Below are 27,625 nucleotides of genomic sequence, written 5' to 3'. Positions count from 1 at the left end.
AAATTTTTAAAGAGTGAGAGGAACATATCCTAATAGATGTAAATGTGCTTTATAATGTTAGCATGTCAGAAATAAAGAGGAAGCTTACACGAATAGTGAGTGGCTTGGCAGTATATTTAAAATAGTACAGAGAAAGAATTGTTAAGCTTACTGGACACTATCTAAGTATGGACAAACAATAAGGGGGGCGGGTCTAATTGTTAATCGTTCTTGATCTGTCCGCCACCTTTAATACTCTGGACAATTAGCTACTCATGTATCACCTGCAGGAGATGGGACTAAGGTAGAAGGTACTTTGTTCTCTTTTTATTTTTATTTCTTTTACAAGGCAGACTATTCTGTGTAGTGGAATGGAATCTTTTCTGAGATTTACCCATTAGATCAGAAATTCCAAAACTGTGGGTCATGAAGCCTGACGTGAAAGTCCAAATGCCATTTTTCCCTACTTCTGATTTATCCACTTCTTGTGAAAATCAGAAGTAGGGGAAAAATGGCATTTGGACATATAAAGGTCGCTCCTATAATCTAGGCACAAGCATTTATATGCGCACATAATGTCTAGAATACATACTTAAGTGTACACTTACCCGCAAAAGTGCTTACGTTCTTATGTCATGTAATTGTTAGGCCACCAATATCAGGTTACACTAGCATTCAAAAATGGAATATAGGTGCCCAGGTTCCCTTATAGAATAGGTTCTTATCATTTGTCCTCAGGGAACCCAAATGGAGGTGTCTAGTTGTAGAATTGCTTCAATATTGAATAAAGATACAAAAAAGTGCCAAGAGATATTCTAAAACACATCTTGCTCTTTACAGATCCTCCCTAATATGAAGGAGATTCTCCACATCAGGAGAATGGGTATGGCAGAGATCCATCAGCAAAATCCTCAATGAGTTGCACAAGGGAGAAATTAAATGCCAGCACTTAACTTGTCACTCATATAAAATCCTATTTTAATTAAAGAACATGACAAATGTGCACATGATTTTAGAGCTAGTTTTTCAACCATAAAGACCAAAATCACAATGTCCACCATGAAGAGCAGAACTTATGCATTCTCTCGCAAGTTATCACTCAGAAATATGATATTATCTGCAAGAAAACAGAGGAGAAATAAGTGAATTTTAACAAAGGCTTTCACAATGTCAGATTATCAAAGAAATAGTTAGCATGCCTCGTTGTCCAAGCAGTAACAAAAAAGCGAAGATACTTACCTGTAGCAGGTATTCTCCGAGGACAGCAGCTGATTGTCTCACATGTGGGGTTGATGTCCGCGTCGGCCCGGGAACGGCATTTTGCAAAAGGAAAAAAGGTTTTGCAGGAGTCTTCTGATGCGTGTGCAGCTCGCACTGCATATGCGTGGACTGACTTCCCACCCACCGCGCGAGCACGTCACCCCTCGTTAATCAAAAGCATAAGAAATAATAACTCCAAAAGGAAGATGGGAAGGTTTGTGAGAACAATCAGCCTGCTGTCCTCAGAGAATACCTGCTATAGGTAAGTATCTTCGCCTTCTCCTATGACAAGCAGGCTGCTTGTTCTCACATGTGGGGTATCACTAGCATCCAGGCTCTCTCAAAACAATGAACACTGGTCAATTGGGCCTCGCAACGGTGAGGACATAAAGCGAATGCTACATACCTGTAGAAGGTATTCTCCGAGGACAGCAGGCTGATTGTTCTCACTGATGGGCCCCTCCAGCGGAACACTTTACTAGCAAGGCCTTTGCTAGTCCTCGCGCAGCGCAATGCGCACCGCGCATGCGCGGGCCGTCTTCCTGCCCGAACCGGCTCGGTTCGTCAGTCCCTATGTAGCAGACAAAGGCAAGGGAAACACAACTCCAAAGGGGAGGCGGGCGGGTTTGTGATAACAATCAGCCTGCGGTCCTCGGAGAATACCTTCTACAGGTATGTAGCATTCGCTTTCTCCGAGGACAAGCAGGCTGCTGTTCTCACTGAGTGGGGTATCCCCAGGCTCACTCAAAACAACAAACATGGTCAATTGGGCCTCGCAACGGCGAGGACATAACTGAGATTGACCTAACAACTTATCCAACTAACTGAGAGTGTAGCCTGGAACAGAATAAAACATGGGCCTAGGGGGTGGAGTTGGATTCTAAACCCCGAACAGATTCTGAAGCACTGACTGCCCGAACCGACTGTCGCGTCGGGTATCCTGCTGCAGGCAGTAATGAGATGTGAATGTGTGGACAGATGACCACGTCGCAGCTTTGCAAATCTCTTCAATAGTGGCTGACTTCAAGTGGGCCACTGACGCTGCCATGGCTCTAAAATTATGAGCCGTGACATGACCCTCAAGAGCCAGCCCAGCCTGGCGTAAGTGAAGGAAATGCAATCTGCTAGCCAATTGGATATGGTGCGTTTCCCCACAGCCACTCCCCTCCTGTTGTGATCAAAAGAAACAAACAATTGGGCGGACTGTCTGTTGGGCTGTGTCCGCTCCAGATAGAAGGCCAATGCTCTTTTGCAGTCCAATGTGTGCAGCTGACGTTCAGCAGGGCAGGAATGAGGACGGGGAAAAGAATGTTGGCAAGACAATTGACTGGTTCAGATGGAACTCCGACACAACCTTTGGCAAGAACTTAGGGGTGAGTGCGGAGGACTACTCTTATGATGAAATTTGGTGTAAGGGGCCTGGGCTACCAGGGCCTGAAGCTCACTGACTCTACGAGCTGAAGTAACTGCCACCAAGAAAATGACCTTCCAGGTCAAGTACTTCAGATGGCAAGAGTTCAGTGGCTCAAAAGGAGGTTTCATCAGCTGGGTGAGAACGACATTGAAATCCCATAACACTGTAGGAGGTTTGACGGGGGGGCTTTGACAAAAGCAAACCTCTCATGAAGCGAACAACTAAAGGCTGTCCTGAGATCGGCTTACCTTCTACACGGTAATGGTATGCACTGATTGCGCTAAGGTGAACCCGTACAGAGTTGGTCTTGAGACCAGACTCAGGACAAGTGCAGAAGGTATTCAAGCAGGGTCTGTGTAGGACAAGAGCGAGGATCTAGGGCCTTGCTGTCACACCAGACGGCAAACCTCCTCAATAGAAAGAAGTAACTCCTCTTAGTGGAATCTTTCTTGGAAGCAAGCAAGATACGGGAGACACCCTCTGACAGACCCAAAGAGGCAAAGTCTACGCTCTCAACATCCAGGCCGTGAGAGCCAGAGACTGGAGGTTGGGATGCAGAAGAGCCCCTTCGTCCCTGTGTGATGAGGGTCGGAAAACACTCCAATCTCCACGGTTCTTTGGAGGACAACTCCAGAAGAAGAGGGAACCAGATCTGACGCGGCCAAAACGGAGCAATCAGAATCATGGTGCCTCGGTCTTGCTTGAGTTTCAACAAAGTCTTCCCCACCAGAGGTATGGGAGGATAAGCATACAGCAGACCTTCCCCCCAGTCCAGGAGGAAGGCATCCGATGCCAGACTGCCATTGGCCTGAAGCCTGGAACAGAACTGAGGGACCTTGTGGTTGGCTCGAGATGCAAAGAGATCTACCAAGGGGGTGCCCCACACCTGGAAGATCTGTCACACTACTCGGGAGTTGAGCGACCACTCGTGCGGTTGCATAATCCTGCTCAGTCTGTCGGCCAGACTGTTGTTTACGCCTGCCAGGTATGTGGCTTGGAGCACCATGCCGTGACGGCGAGCCCAGAGCCACATGCTGACGGCTTCCTGACACAGGGGGCGAGATCCGGTGCCCCCCTGCTGTTGATGTAATACATGGCAACCTGGTTGTCTGTCTGAATTTGGATAATTTGGTGGGACAACCGATCTCTGAAAGCCTTCAGAGCGTTCCAAACCGCTCGTAACTCCAGGAGATTGATCTGCAGACCGCGTTCCTGGAGGGACCAGCTTCCCTGGGTGTGAAGCCCATCGACATGAGCTCCCCACCCCAGGAGAGACGCATCCGTAGTCAGCACTTTTTGTGGCTGAGGAATTTGGAAAGGGCGTCCCAGAGTCTAATTGGACCAAATCATCCACCAATACAGGGATTTGAGAAAACTCGTGGACAGGTGGATCACGTCTTCTAGGTCCCCAGCAGCCTGAAACCACTGGGAAGCTAGGGTCCATTGAGCAGATCGCATGTGCAGGCGGGCCATGGGAGTCACATGAACTGTGGAGGCCATGTGGCCCAGCAATCTCAAAATCTGCCGAGCTGTGATCTGCTGGGAAGCTCGCACCCGCGAGACGAGGGACAACAAGTTGTTGGCTCTCGTCTCTGGGAGATAGGCGCGAGCTGTCCGAGAATCCAGCAGAGCTCCTATGAATTCGAGTCTCTGTATCGGGAGAAGATGGGACTTTGGATAATTTATCACAAACCCCAGTAGCTCCAGGAGGCGAATAGTTATCTGCATGGACTGTAGAGCTCCTGCCTCGGATGTGTTCTTCACCAGCCAATCGTCGAGATAGGGGAACACGTGCACTCCCAGCCTGCGAAGCGCCGCTGCTACTACAGCCAAGCACTTCGTGAACACTCTGGGCGCAGAGGCGAGCCCAAAGGGTAGCACACAGTACTGGAAGTGACGTGTGCCCAGCTGAAATCGCAGATACTGTCTGTGAGCTGGCAGTATCGGGATGTGCGTGTAGGCGTCCTTCAAGTCCAGAGAGCATAGCCAATCGTTTTCCTGAATCATGGGAAGAAGGGTGCCCAGGGAAAGCATCCTGTACTTTTCCTTGACCAGATATTTGTTCAGGGCCCTTAGGTCTAGGATGGGACGCATCCCCCCTGTTTTCTTTTCCACAAGGAAGTACCTGGAATAGAATCCCAGCCCTTCTTGCCCGGATGGCACGGGCTCGACCGCATTGGCGCTGAGAAGGGCGGAGAGTTCCTCTGCAAGTACCTGCTTGTGCTGGAAGCTGTAGGATTGAGCTCCCGGTGGGCAATTTGGAGGTTTGGAAACCAAATTGAGGGTGTATCCTTGCCAGACTATTTGGAGAACCCACTGTTCGGAGGTTATGAGAGGCCACCTTTGGTGAAAAACTTTCAACCTCCCCCCGACCGGCAGGTCGCCCGGCACTGACACGTTGATGTCGGCTATGCTCTGTTTGAGCCAGTCAAAAGCTCGCCCCTGCTTTTGCTGGGGAGCCATAGGGCCTTGCTGAGGCGCACGCTGCTGACGAGAGCGCGCGCGCTGGGGCTTAGCCTGGGCCGCAGGCTGTCGAGGAGGATTGTACCTACGCTTACCAGAAGAGTAGGGAACAGTCTTCCTTCCCCCATAAAAACGTCTACCTGTGGAGGTAGAAGCTGAAGGCTGCCGGCGGGAGAACTTGTCGAAAGCGGTATCCCGCTGGTGGAGCTGCTCTACCACCTGTTCGACTTCTCTCCAAAAATATTGTCCGCTCGGCAAGGCGAGTCCGCAATCTGCTGCTGGATCCTATTCTCCAGGTCGGAGGCACACAGCCATGAGAGTCTGCGCATCACCACACCTTGAGCAGCGGCCCTGGACGCAACATCAAAGGTATCATATACCCCTCTGGCCAGGAATTTTCTGCACGCCTTCAGCTGCCTGACCACCTCCTGAAATGGCTTGGCTTGCTCAAGAGGGAGCTTGTCCACCAAGCCTGCCAACTGCCGCACATTGTTCCGCATGTGTATGCTCGTGTAGAGCTGGTAAGACTGGATTTTGGCCACGTTCCACGAGCATAGAAGAATGGTAGGCCTTCCTTCCAAAGGAGTCTAAGGTTCTAGAGTCTTTGCCCGGGGGCGCCGAAACATGCTCCCTAGAACTCTTAGCCTTCTTTAGGGCCAGATCCACAACACCAGAGTCGTGAGGCAACTGAGTGCGCATCAGCTCTGGGTCCCCATGGATCCGGTACTGGGACTCGATCTTCTTGGGAATGTGGGGATTACTTAGAGGCTTGGTCCAGTTCGCCAGCAATGTCTTTTTTAGGACATGATGCATGGGTACTGTGGACGCTTCCTTAGGTGGAGAAGGATAGTCCAGGAGCTCAAACATTTCAGCCCTGGGCTCGTCCTCCACAACCACCGGGAAGGGGATGGCCGTAGACATCTCCCGGACAAAGGCCGCAAAGGACAGACTCTCGGGAGGAGAAAGCTGCCTTTCAGGGGAGGGAGTGGGATCAGAAGGAAGACCATCAGACTCCTCGTCAGAGAAATATCTGATGTCCTCCTCCTCCTCCCACGAGGCCTCACCATCGGTATCAGACACAAGTTCATGAACCTGTGTCTAAAGCCGTGCCCGGCTCGACTCCGTGGAACCACGGCCACGGTGGGAGCGTCGAGAGGTAGACTCCCTCGCCAGCACCGGCGAAGCTCCCTCCGCCGACGTAGTCGGGGAGCCTTCCTGGGAGGCGGCCGCAGTCGGTACCGCAAGCGGCACCGATGTCGGAGACCTCACCCCGGGCAAGGGGCCAGCCGGCGCCTCACTCGATGGTACCGGAGGCGCAAGCACCCACGGTACCGGAGGAGAAGGGCGCAACAGCTCTCCCAGGATCTCTGGAAGAACGGCCCGGAGACTCTCGTGCAGGGCGGCTGTGGAGAAAGACAGAAGCTGATGCAGGCGTCGAGATCAGAGTCTGTTCCGGGCGTGGAGGCTGTTCCGGGCTGTCCAAGGTGGAGCGCATCGACACCTCCTGAACAGAGGGTGAGCGGTCCTCCCGGTGCCGATGCCTACAGGGTGCCGACTCCCTCGGCGACCCAGAGCTCTCGGTACCGATGCGGGAAGGAGACCGGTATCGATGCTTCTTTGATTTTTTCAAATGAAGCATGTCACCGGAACTTCCCGGTACAGACGAGGAGGACGTAGAATCCAACCGTCGCTTCCTCGGGGCCGAAGCCGAAGAAGGTCGGTCTCGGGGGGGCTGTACCGCAGGAGCCCTCAGGGTAGGGGGAGACCCACCTGAAGGCTCACCGCCACCAGCAGGGGAATGGACAGCCCTCACCTGCACTCCGGTCGAAGAACCACCGTCCGACGACATCAGCACTAGTGGAGGTCCCGGTACCACCGACGCCGACGCAGCCTTCCGATGTCTCGGTACCGACGATGCAGAGGGTCGATGCCTCGATGCAGTCGATACAGTCGATGCCGAGGTCGGAGGTCTTGACGCTGTCGACGTCGATGCACTCGATACCCCCGGTGCTGTTGCCGACGAAGAGCCCGAGAACAACACGTTCCACTGGGTCAATCTCTCTACCTGAGTCCTTTTCTGTAAAAGGGCGCAAAGACTACAGGCCTGTGGGCGGTGCCCAGCCCTCAGACACTGAAGACACGACGCGTGCCTATCAGTGAGCGAGATTACCCGGGCGCACTGGGTGCATTTCTTGAAGCCGCTGGGAGACTTCGATGACACGGGCGGAAAAATCACGCCGGCGAAATCAAAACTCGTAATTGCGGTAAAGGCACTGAAAACGAAAGTAAACTTAACGGGGCAAAAAACTGGAACTACGGGAAGGGGAAAAAGACCGAAAAGGTCTTTCTCCAAAATCCCTTTTTTTTTTTTTAAGCAAAAAGCTGAAAGACGTGCGAGGGTCAACTTAAGGGGCGCGAACGGCGGAAACACGACCGTCCCGAGCGCGGACAAAAGAAGACTGACGAACACGAGCCGGTTCGGGCGGGAAGACGGCCGCGCATGCGCGGTGCGCATCGGCGCGTGAGGACTAGCAAAGGCCTTTGCTAGTAAAGTGTTCCGATTGGAGGGGCTGCCATGGACGTCACCCATCAGTGAGAACAAGCAGTCTGCTTGTCCTCGGAGAATATAGGTTAACCTAAAACTATATACATCTAGCTGAGAGTGCAGCCTGGAACAGAATAAAAACGGGCCTAGAGGGGTGGAGTTGGATTTTAAACCCCAAACAGATTCTGCAGCACTGACTGCCCAAACTGACTGTCGCGTCGGGTACCCTGTTGAAGGCAGTAGTGAGATGTGAATATGTGACCACATTGCAGCCTTGCAAATCTCTTCAATGGAGGCTGAATTTAAGTGAGCCACTGATGCAGCCACAGCTCTAACATTATGAGCCATGAGCCTGCCCAGCTTGGGCATAAGTGAAAAAAATGCAATCTGCTAGCCAATTGGAGATTGCGCGTTTTCCAATGGCGACTCCCCTCCTGTTAGGATCGAAAGAAACGAACAACTGGGCGGACTGTCTGAAGGGCTTCATCCACTCCATGTAAAAGGCCAATGCTCTCTTGCAGTCCAAGGTGTGCAAACTGTTTTCATCAGGGTGGGCATGAGGACAAGAAAAAATGCTGGCAAGACAATTGACTGGTTCAGATGGAACTCAGACACCACCTTCGGCAGGAACTTAGGGTGCACGCGGAGGACTACTCTGTTGTGATGAAACTTAGTATAAGGTGCATCCACTACTAAGGCCTGAAGCTCACTGACCCTATGAGCTGAAGTAACAGCCACCAAGAAAATGACTTTCCAGGTCAAGTACTTCAGATGGCAGGAATTCAGTGGCTCAAACAAAGCTTTCATCAGATGGGTGAGAAAGACGTTGAGATCCTATGATACTGGTGGAAGTTTGACAGAGGGCTTTGACAAAAGCAAACTTCTCATGAAGTGAAAAACTAAAGGCTGTCTAGAGATAGGCTTATCCTCTACAAGCCGATGATAAGCACTAATTGCACTAAAGTGAACCCTTACTGAGTTGGTCTTGAGACCAGACTGACAAGTGTAGAAGGTATTCAAGAAGGGGCTGTGTATGACAAGAAAGAGTATCTAGGGCCTTGTTGTCACACCAGACAGCAAACCTCTTCCATTTGGAAGAGTAATACCTCTTAGTGGAGTCTTTCCTGGAAGCAAGCAAGACTCAGGAGACACCCACTGAAAGACCCAAGGAGACCAATTCTAAAGTCTCAACATCCAGGCCGTGAGAGCCAGGGACTGGAGGCTGGGATTTAGAAGTGACCCCTCATTCTGAGTGATGAGAGTTGGAAAACACTCCCGTCTCCACGGTTCTTCGGAGGTCAACTCCAGAAGAGGAAACCAAATCTGACACGGCCAGAAGACTGCAATCAGAATCATGGTTACGCGGTCTTGCTTGAGTTTCAGCAAAGTCTTCCTACTAGAGGTATGGGAGGATACGCATACAGAAGGCCTGTTCCCCAATGAAGATGAAAAGTATCTGCGCTAGTCTGTCATGGGCCTGAAGCCTGGAACAGAACTGAGGGACCTTGTGACTGATCTGAGTGGCAAAAAGATCCAGCGAGGGAGTGCCCCAAGCTCGGAAGATCTTGCGGGCTACGCCCATGTTCAGTAACCACTCGTCAGATTGTATCACTGTGCTCAGTTTGTCGGCCAGGCTGTTTACACCTGCCAGATAAGTAGCTTGGAGAAACATGCCTTGACGGTGTGCCCAAAGACACATCTGAACAGCTTCCTGATACAGGCCCAAATGCACTAAACTTTAACGACCCTTTAACAACCCTTTAACGAAGAATTTTCGAACCGTGGCATGCATTAAAGGCCATTTTCCGATCACGGTAGCAGAAAATGAAAACGGAATGCAGATGAGCAAATTGTGTAGAAACCCCATTGAAACGAGATGCATCAAAGTTTTCCCGACTACCCTAACGAAGAAAAACTGCCGAAAAGCTAACGACAGGTTAGGGCTGTCCGACTAAAAACTTTAATGTAAAAAACAAACAAAAAAAAAGCGAGGGAGCGAAAATGCGCGTCAGGGGCGTATTTTATTGACGCCCGAGGTCGCTGCTGCTCCCCGCTCCCCCTGCATCAATATAAAAGTGAAAAAAAAAGGTTCTGGAGGGGGCAAAGGCGCTCGTCATGAGCGTCCTTTATGGACGGCCTTGCCCCCCCCCCCCCCCCCCGCTGCTGCTCCCTGCTTCCTCCGCCAGCATTAAATAAAAAAAAACAAAACTCAAAGCTTTAGGAGCCCTGGCCCCCCTCCCTTCCTGTCTCTAAACTCTTTCTCCACACAGCTCCGCCTCCCTCCGCCCCTGTGCCCCACCCCCGCCACCCCCCCTGAGGTCGTTGCCGCCGCTCCCCCCTCCACTGGCCTCCCCCACATTACCGGGCCCGTGCAGCGCCTCACCTCTGTATGAAGGCGCTGCACAGGCAAGAAGACCATCGCTGCAGTCTTCAGGACGTCTCTCTCCTTCGTCTTCCCTGACCTGGGCCTGCCCCCGTCTGACGTAGGTTGCTTACGTCAGACGGGGGCGGGGCCAGGTCAGGGAAGACGAAGGAGAGAGACGTCCTGAAGACTGCAGCGATGGTCTTCTTGCTCGTGCAGCGCCTTCATACAGAGGTGAGAGGCGCTGCATGGGCCCGGTAATGCGGGGGGGGGGGGGGGGGGGCGGCGACGACCTCAGGGGGGGGGGGTGGCGGGGGCGGAACACGGGGCGGAGCTTTGTGGAGAAAGAGTTTAGAGACAGGAAGGGAGGGGGGCCGGGGCTCCTAAAGCTTTGAGTTTTGTTTTGTGTTTTTATTTAATGCTGGGGGAGGAAGGGGGAGGAAGGGGAAGGAAGCGGGAGCAGCGGCAACCACGGGCGGGGGCAAGGCCGTCCATACAGGACGCTCCTGACGAGCGCCTTTGCCCCCTCCCGATCCACGTGTTTGTGGGTTGGTTTTTTTTACGTTTGTGGCATGCACAGAGCAGCCAGCATAACGCTTGGCTGCTCTGCGCATGCTTTAGGGGCAGATTACCGACGGGGATTCCACCAGATTGATGCATTGTACTTTACAATACCGCACCGAACATGTGTGACTTGTTTTTTTGCTGCATTGTTCGTTTTTAAAAATTCAGTAACAGCTTTTACGTTTTTGCTTTTTTTACGTTTGGTTGATGCATCTGGGCCACAGAGGGCAAGATCCTGTGCCCCCCTGCTTGTTGGTTTAATACATTGTAACCAGATTGTCTGTTTGAATCAAGATAATTTGGTTGGACAGCCGATCTCTGAAAGCCTTCAGAGCGTTCCAGATCACTCGTAATTCGAGGAGGTTGATCTGAAGACCTGTTTCTCAGAAGGACCAGGCTCCCAATGTGTGAAGCCTAGGAGGGATGCATCCGTCGTCAGCACTTTTTGCAGCTGAGGAAGTTGGAATGGTTGTCCCATGGTCAAATTGGACCGGATTGTCCACCACTGAAGAGAATTTCGAAAATCAGTGTAGAGTTGGATCACATCCTCTAGATCCCCCCACAGCTTGACACCACTGGGAAGCTAGGGTCCATTGAGCTGATCTCATATGTAGACATGCCATAGGAACTACATGAACTGTGGAGGCCATATGGGCCAAAAGTGTCAACATCTGCCGAGCTGTGATCTGCTGAGACGTTCAAACTGTGAACACCAGGGTCAGCAGGTTGTCTGCCCATGCCTCGGGAAGATAATCCCGAGCTGTCAGTGTCCAGCAGTGCTCCAATGAATTCCAATTTTTGGACAGGAGTGAGATGGGACTTGGAGTAATTTATTACGAACCCCAGTAGCTCTAGCACCTGAATAGTCATTCGCATGGACTTCTAAGCACCTTCCTCCGAGGTGCTCTTCATCAACCAATCGTCTAGATAAGGAAACACATGCACTCCCAGACTGCGACGCTGCGACTATAGCCAGACACTTTGTAAACACTCTAGGCACAGACGCCAGGCCAAAGGGTAGTACACGGTACTGAAAGTGCTGTGTTCCCAGCTGAAATCGAAGATACTTCCTGTGAGCTGGAAGTATCAAGATGTGTGTGTAAGCATCCTTTAAGTCCAGACAGCATAGCCAATCATTCTCCTGAATCATGGGAAGAAGGATGCCCAGGGAAACCATCCTGAACTTTTCTCGGACTAGGAATTTATTCAGGGCCCTTAGGTCTAGGATGGGACGCATCCCCCCTGTTTTCTTCTGCACAAGGAAGTACCTGGAATAGAATCCCAGCCCTTCTTCCCCTTGTGGAACGGGTTTGGCCACATGGGCATACAAAAGGGCAGAGAGTTCCTCTGCAAGTACCTGCTTGTGTTGGGAGCTGTAAAAATGAGCTCCCGGTAGGCAATTTGGAGGTTTGGATTCCAGACGGAGTGTGTGTCCTAACCGGACTATTTGCAGAACCCACTGGTCGGAGGTTATGAGAGGCCACTTTTGGTGAAAAAACTTTAACCTCCCTCCAACCGGCAAGTTGTCCGGTACAGACACTTTTACTGTAGCTATGCTTAACTGGAGCCAGTCAAAAGCTCGTCCCTTGCTTTTGCTGGGAGCAGCAGGGGACTTAACTGTGCGCTGTTGACGAGAACGAGAGCACTAGGGCTGAGCCTGGGTTGGCTGCCGAGAAGCCAGAGTGTACTTACATCTAGCATACCACTCTGCTTCCCTCCAAAATACCTCCTAGATGAGGAGGTTGTAGCAGAAGGCACCCGGTGGGAGAAAGAATCCATAGCATCATTATGCTTCTTGATCTGATCAACAAGATCTTCTACTTTCTCACCAAAAAGGTTTTCCCCCGGCAAGGTACATCCGCCATCCGCTGCTGGACCGAATCATCCAAGTCAGAGACACGCAGCCATGAGAGTCTGCGCATCACTATACCTTGAGCAGCGATTCTGGATGCCACATCAAGAGAGTCATAAGCACCCCTGGCCAAGAATTTATGACATGCCTTCTGCTGCCTGACCACCTGGCAAAAAGGTTCAGCCTGCTCCGGAGGGAGGGCATCAACCAAGCTAGACAGCTGCCTCACTGAGTTCCGCAAGTGGACGCTCATGAACAGCTGGTAAGACTGGATTCGGGCGGAAAGCATAGTGGCCTTATACTTCTTCCTCCTAAAAGAATCCAAGATCCTAGCTTCTCTGCTTGGGGGCGCCAAGGCATAGTCTCTAGTACTCTTGGCTCTTTTGAGGGTGGAGTCCACCACCATGGAAGTGTGGGGCAACTGAGACCTCATCAATCCAGGTTCAACGTGGATCCGATATTGGGAATCAGCTTTTTTCAAGATCACGGGGCCAGACAGAGGGAACGCCCAGTTCCACATAAGGACTTCCCTGAGTACCTTATGTAGAGGTGCCGTCACAGCCTCTTTAGGTGGAGAAGGATAGTCCAGGACCTCGAGCATCTCAGCCTCCATAGGAAATGGAATGGCCGTAGCCATTTCCCTAACAAAAAAGGTAAAAGACTCTCCGGAGGAGATAGTCTCCTTTCAGGTGGAGGGGAAGATTCAGAAGGAATCCCACAGGACTCATCAGAAGAAAAGTATCTGGGATCTCCCTCTGACTCCCATGAACGCTCCTCTTCAGTATCGGATAATACCTCTCTCAAGGAACTCCGAGAATGAGCCTGCCTCGACACTGAGGATAGACATCCTCAATGGCGATGCCGACGCCCGCATGGACTGCAGCGAAGCTTCCTCCACCAACATCGAAGGGGAGTTGACCTGGGTGGCAGCCGACACCTGTGACGAGGACAAGGACCTCACCACAGGAGAAGGGCCAGACGCCGCTGCAACAGACGGTATGGAAGGTGCAAGCACAGTCCGCAGGGCCCGGATGAGGTCATCGAGAGCCGCCATAGGAGAAGGCTGCGGGGTCGGTGGAACAGTCGGTGGCAGAATCTGATGAGGTTTGGGAGCAGGTACCGAGCTGCCAGCAGACCGACGCATTGGCACCTCCTGAATAGAGGGGGAGCGATCCTCTCGGTGCTGACGCTTCTCGGGTGCAGAGTCCTTCGAAGCCCCGGAGCTCCCGGCACAGTGTGTCGAAGGAGATCAGTGACTGTGCTTCTCCACCTTCTCCTCGGGATTGGGTCCAACGATGGTCGGTCCTGGGGGGCCTGCATAGTAGGAGGCCTCGAGACAGATGGAGACCCACTCGATGCCTCACTGCTCCCAGCGCAACTTGGTCTCTCAGCAGCCATTACCTCTGCTCCAGACATCGATGCCTCCCTCTATGTCAATGCCAACGACCTCAGTACCGATGTCGATGCAGACGTTGAAGGACCGGACTGAGCCCCAAAATGTTTCTCTCGCTGGCTTCTCGAGACACTTGGGTCCATTTCTTCATATGAAGACACAGACTACAAGCAGCTGGGCTGTGGTCGGGCCCAAGGCACTGGATACACCAGGATTGGGTATCGGTTCCTGAGATGTTCCAGTTGCACCGAGTACAACGTTTGAAGCCGCTGGGTGTCTTCGATGACATGGAAGGAAAAATGACCTCGACTAAATCAAAAGACGTGATTGTGCCAAAAAAGAAAGCACAAAAAGGGAAGAAACCCGACCGTGCGGCCTAAAAGCCGACTGCATCAAAAAACAAAGTAAACTTAAAACGAGGACAAAAGAAACTAGAAGAAAAAAAACTAAGGGAAACTTTTTTTTTTTAAACAGGTAGGATAAAAGAGCAAAAAAAAAAAAAAAAAAACCTCACAAAAATTCAGTCAGAAAACTCTTTCCCAGGCTTCTACGAGGAGCACAGGAGGAACCTGCCACACACCTCATCGCGGAGAAGAAAGAACTGAGACGCGCTTGCGCAGCGGGCGGGAAGTCAGTCCGCGCATGCGCGGTGCACGCACACCAGAAGACTCTGGCAAAAACTTTTTTTATTTTTCCTTTTGCAAAATGCTGATTCCCGGGCCGATGCGGACATCGACCAACATGTGAGAACAAGCAGACTGCTTGTCCTCAGAGAAAAAAAAAAAAAAGACATACATGTTCTTCCATTTAAGCTAAAAGTTCTGGATTTAAAACCAAAATGGTGCACAAATTCTGACATTTGAAGTTTAAGCCCCCACCCCCAATTTAAATGGCTAGGAAATGCTGTTAAGGAAAGCAGGAAATCTTGCATGGGAAGCTGCAGAGTACTGCAGGAAGAGTATGAAATCTTGGTGTGCAGAGGCTGTAGGGAACAGCATGGAACCTAGTGTGTTGCAGTACTTGCCTTCTGGATCAGAATCATGGCATTAGTTCTAATTAAGAACGTTATTAACAAAGTGGGGTTGGGTGTGGGGACAATTCCTATAGAGGAGCTTATAGTAGTGGTGTGATGCCTAGAAGCTACTTGTCAAGGCGAAACTTCAATGTGGCTTTAAACCAGGTCAGGAACCCTAAACATTATTGCAGCCAGTGGCCCAGAGCAAGTACAGGTAATCCTCAAGGCCCTCTTCTCTTGGTTTATGGGAATACCTAGTAGAGTTGCACGGGGACAGAAATGTCACTCAACCCCACTGAATCTCCTCCATCCCTGCCCGTCCACTATTCTAAAACAACCCAACGTAATAGTAGCCCATGTTGATAACTTCCCCTTCTCAGTGCTTATGGGATATCAATGCTATCAACCATATCCATTAATTTTTTTTTAGTGCTATAATTGCTAAGCTAGCTTACAAACACAAAGAAAGGATAGGTAGGATGGTCTGGCACTACACTTCCACGGGAACCCCACAGGACCTGCAACCATCTCCACAGGATCCCTGCAGACCTGGAGGGGATCCCACGGGATTCCCACTAACCCCGCTCCACTCTCAAATACCTGGGATAATTTAAAGGGGGTTGTTAGGAAGTATTAAGTTCTGAAGTCTCCTGTACATGGAATTCTTGTTGTGAAATTCTGGTACTCCAGGCTGACCCACTATGCTAGTTAACTCCAGTTACACGTCACTTCCAGCCATTGCTCCAACCCTGTGACCTGCTTGCTAAATACCACTCTAAGCCAATCTTTGTTGCAACATCTCTCTTCTCCAGGCTGATTCACTCTGCTGGAAGTTCATATCCTGCTATTGCTCAAAACTTGTGTCCTGCTTGTTAAATCCCATTCCAGTTCACTTCTAGATCCAGCTCCTGTTCCAGCTCTTCCTCCTTGCAAGTTCCAGATCTGGGCCTCTGTCTACTTGCCTGAAGCTCCTGACTACTAGTCTTTGAAGAGAATACCCATGCTTAGCCACAGTTGAGCTCCTATGCTATATGGCTCAGATCCTGCTCTGAATCCCATAAGCAACTGGAGGGTGGTAACTTGACAGTATATGTTGCAATACCAAATCTATCAGCAATCTTTCCTGCTGCTTGCTAACAGCAACTGGCACTACCAATACCATCTTTTAGTCGTACCACCAGACACCTTTTCCTGAGTGTTAGAAATCATCAGTGCTTTATACAAATATGTGTAATGTATAATTCTCCAAGGACAAGCAGGCTGCTGGTTCTCACATGTGTGTGACGTCCAACGGCACCCCAGATCGGAGATCTTCCTAGCAACAAACATTTGCTAGCCCTCGCGTGCGCATGTGTGACCGACTTCCCGCCCACACGAGAGCGTGTTCCTCAGTCTTCTTTTTTCCGCGGCTCAAGACGGCTGTTTATGGTTGTTCTGAGCCTCAAGGAGACCCCTTGCGCGTTTTTCACCGCTTTTTCCCTTTCGGAAATTGTTCGGAAAGTTCTCCGTTCGTGTTCTTGTTAAAAAAAAATTTTTTTCCTTTATTCTTTAGTTTTTTCCCGTTAAGTTTTCTTTCTTTCGTCGGAAGCAGCCTTTTCGGCTGCCTGTACGGGTTTTTCCCTGTTTTTGGTGCTCTTTTGTTGGCATCATCGCAAATTTTGATTTCGCCGGCATGATTTTTCTGCCCATGTCATCGAAGCCTGCCAGCGGCTTCAAGAAGTGCATGCGGTGCAGCCGGACGATTTCGCTCACTGATAGGCACGTTTCGTGTCTTCAGTGTCTGTGGGGCTGGTCATCGTCCCCAAGCCTGCACTCTCTGTCTTCTGTTGAAGAAGAGGACCCAAGCAACGAGATTGGCTCAGTGGAAACTTTTGTTTGGAGCCTCGTCCGGTACTTCGACGCCCGCGGTACCGAGGTCATCGGAGGTATCGATGTCGTCAGAGGGTGCATCATCATCGGGAGCGCAGGTGAGGGCTGTCCATTCCCCTGCTGGTAGCGGTGAGCCCTCGAGTAGGTCTCCGCCTGCCTCAAGGGCTCCTGCGGTACTGACCCCCCGGGATCACCCTGTTTTGGACCCGGCCCCGAGGAGGCGTTTGGATTCAATGTCCTCCTCTTCGGTACCGGGAGGTTCCAGTGATGTGCTTCGAGCAAAGGCAAAAAAGCATCGTCATCGGTCGCCTTCCCGTCATGGTACCGAGAGCTCTGGGACACCGAAGGATTCGGCACCCGCTAAGTGTCGACGCCGGGAGGACCGCTCACCCTCCCATACAAGAGGTGTCGATGCGCTCTGCTTCGGACAGCCCGGTACCGCCTCCGCGCCCCAGGCAGATTCTGAACTCGTCGCCGGTACTGGCCCCACTGCCTTCCTCGACAGCCGCTCTAAACAAGAGTCTCCGGGCCATCCTTCCAGGGATCCTGGAAGAGCTGCTAAGCCCGTCCGCTCCGGTACCGGGGGTGCTTGCGCCGCCGGTGCCGTTGAGTGAGGTGGCGGCCGGCTCTTCGCCCGTGGTGAGGTCTCCTGTCCCTGTGCCGCTTGTGATACCTGCCTCGGCCGCCTCCCAGGCTGACTCCCCGACGACATTGATGGAGGGAGCTTCATCGCCGCCGGTGCGGGAGTCTTCCTCTTGGTGTACCCACCGTGGCCAAGTTTCCACGGACTCGAGATGGGCCCGGCTTCGGACTAAAGTTCACAAACTGGTGTCCGATACTGATGGTGAGGCCTCGTGGGAAGCATAGGTGGACACGAGATATTTCTCTGACGAGGAGTCTTGTGGTCTTCCCTCTGATCCTACTCCCTCTCCGGAAAGGCAGCTTTCTCCTCCCGAGAATCTGTCTTTCGCAGCATTTGTCCGGGAAATGTCTATGGCCATTCCCTTCCCCGTGGTTATGGAGGATGAGCCAAGGGCCGAGATGTTTGAGCTTTTGGACTATCCTTCACCACCTAAGGAATCGTCCGCTGTACCCATGCATCATGTCCACCAAAGGTGGCTTCTCATTACCTCCGACCAGTGGGTTCTCCAAATAGTCCGGCTGGGATACTCCCTCAATTTGATCTCAAAACCTCCAAACTGTCCACCGGGAGCTCAGTCCTTCAGCTTCCGCCACAAGCAGGTACTTGCAGAGGAACTCTCCACCCTTCTCAGCGCCAATGCGGTCGAGCCCGTGCCACCGGAGCAGGAAGGGTTGGGATTCTATTCCACGTACTTCCTTGTGGAAAAGAAAACAGGGGGGATGCGTCCCATCCTAGACCTAAGGGCCCTGAACAAATATCTGGTCCAAGAAAAGTTCAGGATGGTTTCCCTGGGCACCCTTCTTCCCATGATTCAGGCAAACGATTGGCTATGCTCTCTGGACTTAAAGGACGCTTACACTCATATTCCGATACTGCCAGCTCACAGACAGTATCTTCAATTCCGTCTGGGAACACGGCATTTTCAGTACTGTGTGCTACCCTTTGGTCTCGCCTCTGCGCCCAGGGTGTTTACAAAATGCCTGGCTGCCGTAGCGGCATCCCTACGCAGACTGGGAGTGCACGTGTTCCCTTACATCGACGATTGGCTGGTGAAGAACACCTCCGAGGCAGGAGCTCTACGGTCCATGCAGATGACTACTCGACTCCTGGAGCTACTAGGGCTTGTGATCAATTATCCAAAGTCCTGGGGTGGGGAGCTCATGTTGATGGGCTTCACACCCAAGGGAGTTGGTCCCTCCAGGAACAAGGTCTGCAGATCAAGCTCCTGGAGTTGCGAGCAGTCTGGAACGCTCTAAAGGCTTTCAGGGATCGGCTGTCCCACCAAATCATTCAAATTCGGACAGACAATCAGGTTGCCATGTACTACATCAACAATCAGGGGGGCATCGGATCTCGCCCCGTGTCAGGAGGCTGTCAGAATGTGGCTTTGGGCTCGCTGGTACGGCATGTTTCTTCAGGCCACGTATCTGGCAGGCGTAAACAACAGTCTGGCCGACAGATTGAGCAGGATAATGCAACCTCACGAGTGGTCGTTCAATTCCAGAGTGGTACGCGAGATCTTCCAAGTGTGGGGCACCCCCTTGGTGGATCTCTTTGCCACTCAAGTCAACCACAAGGTCCCTCAGTTCTGTTCCAGACTTCAGGCCCACGGCAGGCTACTGTTGGATGCCTTCCTCCTTCATTGGGGGACAGGCCTTCTGTATAAGTATCCTCCCATACCTTTGGTGGGGAAGACTTTGCTGAAACTCAAGCAAGATCGAGGTACCATGATTCTGATCGCCCCCTTTTGGCCGTGTCAGATATGGTTCCCTCTTCTTCTGGAGTTGTCCTCCGAAGAACCGTGGAGATTGGAGTGTTTTCCGACTCTCACTACTCAGCATGAGGGGGCGCTTCTGCATCCCAACCTCCAGTCCCTGGCTCTCATGGCCTCGATGTTGAGGGCATAGATTTTACCTCCTTGGGTCTCTCCGAGGGTGTCTCCCGTGTCTTGCTTGCTTCCAGGAAAGATTCCACTAAAAAGAGTTACTCTTTTCTATGGCGGAGGTTTGCTGTCTGGTGTGACAGCAAAGCCCTAGATCCTCGCTCGTGTCCTACACAGACCCTGCTTGAATACCTTCTGCACTTGTCTGAGTCTGGTCTTAAGACCAACTCTGTAAGGGTTCATCTTTGTGCGATTAGTGCATACCATTACCGTGTGGAAGGTAAGCCGATCTCGGGACAGCATTTAGTTGTTCGCTTCATGAGAGGTTTGCTTTTGTCAAAGCCCCCCATCAAACCTCCTACAGTGTCATGGGATCTCAATGTTGTTCTCACCCAGCTGATGAAACCTCCTTTTGAGCCACTGGATTCCTGCCATCTGAAGTACTTGACTTGGAAGGTCATTTTCTTGGTGGTAGTCACTTCAGCTCGCAGAGTCAGTGAGCTTCAAGCCTTGGTAGCTCATGCTCCTTATACTAAATTTCATCATAACAGAGTAGTCCTCCGCACTCACCCTAAGTTCTTGCCGAAGGTGGTGTCAGAGTTCCATCTGAACCAGTCAATTGTCTTGCCAACGTTCTTTCCCCGTCCTCATACCCGCCCTGCTGAACGTCAGCTGCACACATTGGACTGCAAGCGAGCATTGGCTTTCTACCTGGAGCGGACAAAGCCCCACAGACAGTCCACCCAATTGTTTATTTCTTTTGATCCCAACAGAAGGGGAGTGGCTGTCGGGAAACACACCATATCCAATTGGCTAGCAGATTGCATTTCCTTCACTTACGCCCAGGCTGGGCTGACTCTTGAGGGTGATGTCAGGGCTCATAGTGTTGAGCCATGGCAGCGTCAGTGGCCCACTTGATGTCAGCCACTACCGAAGAGATTTGCAAGGCTGTGACGTGGTCATCCATCCACACATTCACATCTCATTACTGCCTCCAGCAGGATACCCGACGCGACAGTCGGTGCTGCAGAATCTGTTTGGGGTTTAGAATCCAACTCCGCCCCCCCTAGGCCCATTTTTTATTCTGTTCCAAGCTGCACTCTTAGTTAGTTGTTAAGTTGTAGGTCAATCTCAGTTATGTCCTCGCCGTTGCGAGGCCCAATTGACCATGTTTGCTATTCTGAGTGAGCCTGGGGGCTAGGGATACCCCACATGTGAGAACAAGCAGCCTGCTTGTCCTAGGAGAAAGCGAAAGCTACATACCTGCAGAAGGTATTCTCTGAGGATAACAGGCCGATTGTTCTCACCAACCCACCCACCTCCCCTTTGGAGTTGTCTCTTCCGTTGTATTGCTATTCTACTGGACTGAGGAACACGCTCTTGTGCGGGCGGGAAGTCGGTCGCACATGCGCACGCGAGGGCTAGCAAACATTTGTTGCTAGGAAGATCTCCGATCTGGGGCTGCCGTTGGACATCACCCACATGTGAGAACAATCAGCCTGCTGTCCTCGGAGAATACCTTCTACAGGTATGTAGCTTTCGCTGAAAGCTGCAAACAATAAATCTCATTGTGCTATTCAGTTTTGACTGAGACTGGCAACATATACAGGAAACCTGTCAAATTTTCTGCCTACTATTAAGTTGTAAGGATATTGCAAAAGTGGGAGGTGATGACTTCAACTGCTGGCATACAGCAGTACTGAGAAGAATTCAATCTTCAAAACATTCCAGCCTTCCGCCAATAAAAAGAATCTATGTCACTAAGGTTCCCTGGTGTCAGAAAAGCAGGAAAACAAAATGGAACACTAACTATATTTATGTCTTTTCCTGAACATGAAAAATCCAGTTCCTGACCATTCTAAGTAACCCAGCCATTAATGATTCTGTGAAGACACAAACAGGAAGGAAAAAAAAAAACACTTAGAAAGTTGCCAAGATAGAGGTTTTAAGGGTAATGTCACAAAGTTCTCCAAAATAAGAATCTGATTCTTCAGCTTTTCCTTTTTCTCTTTTGTCATTTCCTGAGGTCTTTCTATTTTTCTAATCTTGTTTTAGGTTTTGGTACTTCCTCAAAATATGATAATTTATTATGCTCATTACCTAGTGTAGAAATCCATTTTTTACCTATTTACTCTGCTTTGATATGGTATGTGTGTCTTGGGATCTGCAGAGTGTTGTCCCAAAACTGGTATGTTCACTCAGAAACTTTCAACAGGAAAACAGTCTCAAAAACATGAAAAAAAATGTTAAGAACTATTTCAGTTAATAATATAGTGACTCCATTTCTGGGAAACATTAAAGTGGCAGTGCTCTAGAGTCGGTGCAGGCATTCAAAGAAATACCAGAAAATATAGATTTTGTCAAACTGGGAATGGAAGATGCAGAAAAACTGCAGACAGACTGCTCCTGGAAATCTGCCTCCCTTCTATCCCCTGATGGTTGGGTCAGACCTTGACCTCTCATTACCTGCTATAATGGTGGTAGCTTGCCGCTTCACATTATTTTTATCTGTATATTCTCCATAGTCAATCTTGCCTTCCACGTAGATTCGAGCCCTGATCATGAGAAAATACAAAATGTAAAAAAAAACAAAAAACAACCTAATAAAAAAAGGTATAGTAATACTTTTATTATCAGATTTCAAGTGGCATGCAAACTATAGATCATACATAAAAAATTATTTAACAAAATGTATAACCCGCCCATCCAGCCGAGTGGGGTACAAGAAAACAAACATAAACAAAAACACACACTTCTTCAACCCCCCCCCCCCCCCCCCCCCCCAAGGAAAATAAAAACCCTGATTAAACTCTGTACTACTTTGTGGCTGGGGATCCAAGATGGCCACACCCTACTGAGACGCTGCGAGCCTCGCTCTTACTGCTGACACAATGCCTAAACGTAGAGGGAGATTGGCAGCTAGAGCCTCGCTACCAACTCCCTCCTTACCTGGTCCTATTGACCGTTTTTTGAGACCGCAGGGAGTTCCTTCAGATAGTGGAATGCTGCCAGTAGGGAGCTCCAGCGTTTTATTGGTCTCCCCTGGCCTGGATACGACCTTGAGCCCCGTTATGTGCACTGTGCCTCCCCAGCCGGTAGGCGCAAGCTCCTTTCTCGCTGACTCGACGGGGTCTCCCTGTGAAGGTGGTATGGACCCGGAAGAGCGTCGAGTGGAGGACTCGTTTCTATTAGAGAAGGGAGAGACGCTGCCGCCGTGGAATGCGGGGAGAGGTGCCGAGGGACAGAGCGAGAGTCCTGTGAAGTTCTGAGAGGTTTGAAATTCCAAAGGAATTAGTGGTTAAACCAAAGGAGGTTACACTGGATACATTATGGGATTTAGTTTCTACCTTGGGTCAAACTTTTCTGAAACAGGCTAATGAAATGGTACCTAAAGTAAATTTATTAGAGAATGACTTAAGAAGGACAGAGGAAAAGATCAAAGTTACGGATAACAAAATTGAAAAGATGGATCAAAGAATTACGAAATTGGAAACACTTCAACCTTTGATGACAAATGACTTGACAAATCTCAGAAAAAAAATGGAAACATTTGATAATTATACAAAAAATCATAACCTAAGATTTGTTAACTTTCCCAGGATAAAGACTGTTCCTCCTCTTGAAATGTTAAAACGTTATTTGCGGGACAATTTGAACATACCAGATCAGAATTTACCACCATACCTGAAACTCCATTAGATGTATCTCTTTTGCTTGAGACTTCTGATTCTGAACTTGCAATAGCCGCAACTTTGGTTGCGACTGTTGCATTACTACCTGATAAGAATTGGATCTTCCGTCTATTTTTCCATAATTAAGAAAAACCCTTTTTGGGTTATAAAATATTATTATTTCCTGATGTCTCCAAAGAGACAAGGAGACGGAGGAGACAATTCTTGCTCCTTAAGCCCGAAATATTACACTTGGGGGGGGTACCTTTTTTTTAAGATACCCCTGCAAGTGCATAGTAAGACTTGATGAGAAGAAATATGTATTCACAGAACCCGCACATGTATTAGCTCATATAACCTCAGCAAAAAAGGATAAGCGCTATGAAATAAGTAACTCATCTCAATAGAGTTTAATTAATTAGAGTTGATTAATTTCCTGTATTTTCTTTTAGTCTCCTTGTATTCCTAAATCTTGGATCTCCAATTTATGGACTTGAGCGTCAATGTTTACCTAGTGGATTATTCATTTCTTATGATATATTTCTAATTTTTATGATGCTTTTCCAATCAAGAAGTTTCTTGTAAATTTGATTAAACTGAAAAAATAAAAATTAAAAAAAAGAAACTCCAAATGCCTGACAAAATAAGAATGCTTTCAACTGCTTCCGAAAGAAGAAAGAAACAAACTAACCTGCCGCAGGCGCAGAGGAAGAGGTGTTCCACAAAGGAGGACCAGACACAATAAAACCCCAAAACGGGTTGCCTGTAACTGAACCAACTGAAAAGAAGGAACAAGCAGCAAAGCCCGATCCTGAGATCAAAGCAACCAAACAGAGAATTTAAGAGCACAATCTTGACATCAATTCATGCGGGGATTCACCATGCCTTAAATACAAGCGCCAAGATTTTTAAAACTACTACATTTCTCAAAAGGCAACCAATGCAATTCCTGCAACTTCGGGGTAACGTGATCAACTGCGTGTTCTCAACAATAAACGAGCCACAGAATTCTGCGCTACCTTCAAAGCTTTCAAAGTCACACGTGGTAACCCGCACAACAAAGCACCGCAGTAAGCAACCGAACCATGACATAGGCCTATACAACACTACGAAAATTCCTGCGCTGATAAAAAATTACAAAGCCTTGCCTACTAACCACAGTTTAAAAAATACCACTCAAACCACTGATACTATATATGGCCTAAATGAAAGTTGTATCCAAGTTCACTCCCAGACTACAAATCATCGACAATACTGGTATAGAGATGGAATCCAGACAAAACTAGTATAAGGACATGCCTCGCCAGATCGAGATAACCACAAAAATCTGAGTTTTGGCGACATTTATGTCTCAACGGTTTTTATTGATGACTTGAAGAAATACAAATCCGACTCAATACCTAACGTGTTATAACATTACAATTTTAAAATCATAACAAAACAGGGGAGCTACCCCACTACTTACAGTCATCACGTTTTTTCAACTTTTTCCCCTATCCCCCTCCCTCCCCCCCAGCCATGCTTTATCAACAGTGTTCATCATGGCCAATATACAAATAATAACTTTCATTGATGTGTTAGCACAGCCTTCCCTTCTCCCATATCCACATTCCAAAATAATATGTTCAAAACTCATATGTTCCCCCATCTCACACCAACTCCACCACTTTTTAACGTTATGAGGAGCATGTTATTACCAACAAAGTGTTTGTGATATAGTGAAACAACTACAAAGATCCCTTCCTCCCCCCTCCCTCTACTTCCCACCCCTTGTTGAGAGATTTCCAGATTTTAACTTATTACCACGAAGGATGATCCAATTTCAAGATACATCTAAGTGAGTTCACCCATTAACTGCGTCTTTAGGAGACAGAGTATTAATATATGATCCCCAAACATCCAAAAACCGCTTCAACCTCCCAGGGGAGCTCCCCACCCCTCTTCTCTCAAACAATACAAATTCGTGTAACTTGTTGCGCCAGTGCCAGAAGTCCGGGGGGGTCTCCGCCATCCACTGACTCATTATTAGTCTTTTACCAATCAAAAAGGCCTTCCGAACCATTTGACGGGCTGACCCCCTCTGCAACAGAAAAGCTTCATATTTATCTAACAAGATTCCCATCGGAGAGCACATGATTCTCAAGTCCAAAAGATCCGCCAGGTATTGGGCAATAGAATCCCAAAAGTGTCTCACTTTATAGCAGCTCCATAAATAGTGAAAGAAAGATCCCGGAGCCCTCCCACACTTCCCACATAGAGGTGTAGAAACTCCTCCCATCTTGAATAGTTTTGGCGACATTTAGAACCAAACCATTGGTCTGAAGCCAGACTTGAGCAGTGCAAAAATAAGATTGCACCAAAGAAATACCATCAGATGTCTCCCCAGAAACAGGAAAATAAAACTGAATATCATCAGCACATAAACGATAGCAAATACCCATACCCGCCAACACCTGAAAGATGGGAAACATAAACAAATTAAACAGTAGCGATGATAAGCAAGAGCCCTGCGGCATGCCTGCTAACAGTCATCCAACTGGATGAAGCAGAACGCTGAACCACCTGAAAGGAGTGAGCATCCAAAAAACAGTGGAACCAAGCCAAAACTTTTTCTGAAATGCCAAAAGACTGCAAGTGGGACAAGAAGAAGTCATGATTTACAGTATCAAATACAGCGGCCACATCTAGAAAAAACAACAAAAGCTGATCACCCCTATCAAAACTCAAACAAATATCATCCAACATAGTAAGCAGCAATGTGTCGGTGTTGTGCTGCATAAGAAAACCATTTTGACAGGAGTCCAATAATGAATTACATTCAACAAAAAAAAATCCCTAATTAGAAATCCGGTGAAAATGATCAACTTGATCAGGACTTAGACGAATTCTTCAACAATTGCTGAACCGCGGCTTTCTTCAAAACAGCAGGTACCAATGACTCATCAACAGTACCAGAAATTTTGGAATGGAATGCCTTCAACACTTATGTGGAACATATGTTTAATGGAGAACCTGAATTAGACAACGAATGCATTACCCGCTCTACTTGCTTGGCATCAAGCAGCTGAAAGGAAGACAACTGCTGCTCTGAAAAATCATCAGAACAAGCTCAGGAGTACAATTCACAGGCACCCTCATTCTAGACTAGAAAAAGTCGGCCAAATGCTGGCTGGACAGAAACGAGGCCCCATGCACATTAAAACTTAATGGTAAGGACACTCATATTTGGGAGAAAAGCCATAATAAATCCCATATCATCTGTTTATTGGGGGGGGGGGGGGGGGGGGGGGGAAGAAGTTTAAATTTTTGGTGGCAAGTTCTGGAGAAGACTCTTACGCCTATGGGGACAAGGTCCCTCCTGTGTTGACCTTTTCCCAACTGTGGGCAACTCACACTTCCTCCCAAGGATGGATAACGCAGTCTTTCAGAAATGGGTACATATGGGAATACGATTGTATCAGGTTATTAAGCAAGATGGGACTTTACAATATATAGAGGAAATTCAATGGGGGACCAGAGAAGACTGGATAACAATTTTTGCACATAGGCAGCTGAATCATTATGTTTCTGCTCTGGGACTTTTTTCAGGCAGATGCTCCACAGGACAAGTCTGCCAGTGTTCGATGACCCAATACTAACAGATTGAGATTGTATAATCTCTATTTTAAAGTCTGTGATCAGTATTACAACTGGGCTTTCAGGTGGCTCTTTACCAATTGGGGGGGGGGGGGGGTTATGTTACTCCACACTCCATCTGATTTCTGTTCATTTTATTATTCCAAGTTTTAGGGACTTAGAAGTCCGTCCTAAATTTTTATTGTTTATACCTTGTTTGCTTCTTATGGTCCATGCAGCTGACCAGTGAATAATAATAGGGAATTCTAGGATCTTTTGTATAGACGTGTTTACTCCTAGATTACTCCTAGATTTAGTGCCATTATTTACAGTCTATAATCATACCTTTTTGGGGGGGGGAGGGGGAGAGAATGGGAAGTGTCATAGTTGAATCCCTATAGAACCAAATTATACACCAAAATGATAATGCATCTATCCATAATACAGTAAGCAGCACATCCAATGAAAAAAAATTCCAAAGGACAATAGAACATTGTATCACCTTCTCAACTTTTTTGTATCTCCATCCTCCACTTCTTCCCCCCCTTACCGCAAACTTCTCTCCATTTTATTCTATCCCTACCTTTTATTATTCTCCTAGCTCACTACTCTTCCATCATATACCTCCTCTTCATTGGGTGCATCTGTGTTCTTATAACCCATCTAATCCCTGACCACTCTTCTTACCCTAAACCCTACCCACTTCTGCACCCCACAATTCCTAAATTGCATTTTAAGTTTTCACTGGATTTTATGTTCATACTATTATTGCAAATCACTTTAAAACCATGCAGAATAAGTTATTTATCAAGCAGCCAAGTGGTGAAACAAACCATCAAGTTATACTAGCGGGGGAGTTTTGGTTTCAACCGAAAATGAATAACTCAGATTTCAGACCAGTTTCGCTGTTGAAACTTAAATTTGGTCACCCTAAATGGAGATACAAGAATTCTTTAAACCCTGTAATACCAATTCCTACAAACAGGAAGGAAGAATTAAATGAGGTCCCTAGTTATTATTATTATTAACATTTGTATAGCGCTACTAGACGCACGCAGCACTGAACACTTGACATAGAGAGACAGTCCCTGCTCAATA

At 48.7% G+C, this 27,625-nt stretch overlaps 1 long non-coding RNA gene across 1 annotated transcript; it reads right to left on the bottom strand.

Moving 5' to 3' along the window:
* Positions 1-936: 936 nt before the first annotated feature.
* On the bottom strand, positions 937-21,805 carry LOC115459339. Its single transcript, XR_003940253.1, has 2 exons — positions 21,708-21,805; positions 937-1,096 (listed from the first exon to the last, which is right to left on the bottom strand). It is a non-coding gene; the product is annotated as an uncharacterized LOC115459339 (long non-coding RNA).
* Positions 21,806-27,625: the final 5,820 nt, after the last annotated feature.

Source organism: Microcaecilia unicolor, unplaced genomic scaffold (genome assembly GCF_901765095.1).
Source record: "Microcaecilia unicolor unplaced genomic scaffold, aMicUni1.1, whole genome shotgun sequence".
NCBI classification, from domain to species: Eukaryota; Metazoa; Chordata; class Amphibia; order Gymnophiona; family Siphonopidae; genus Microcaecilia; species Microcaecilia unicolor.
The sequence above is the reverse complement of the archived record's forward strand: the minus strand, read 5'-3'. Positions and strand labels throughout refer to the sequence as shown.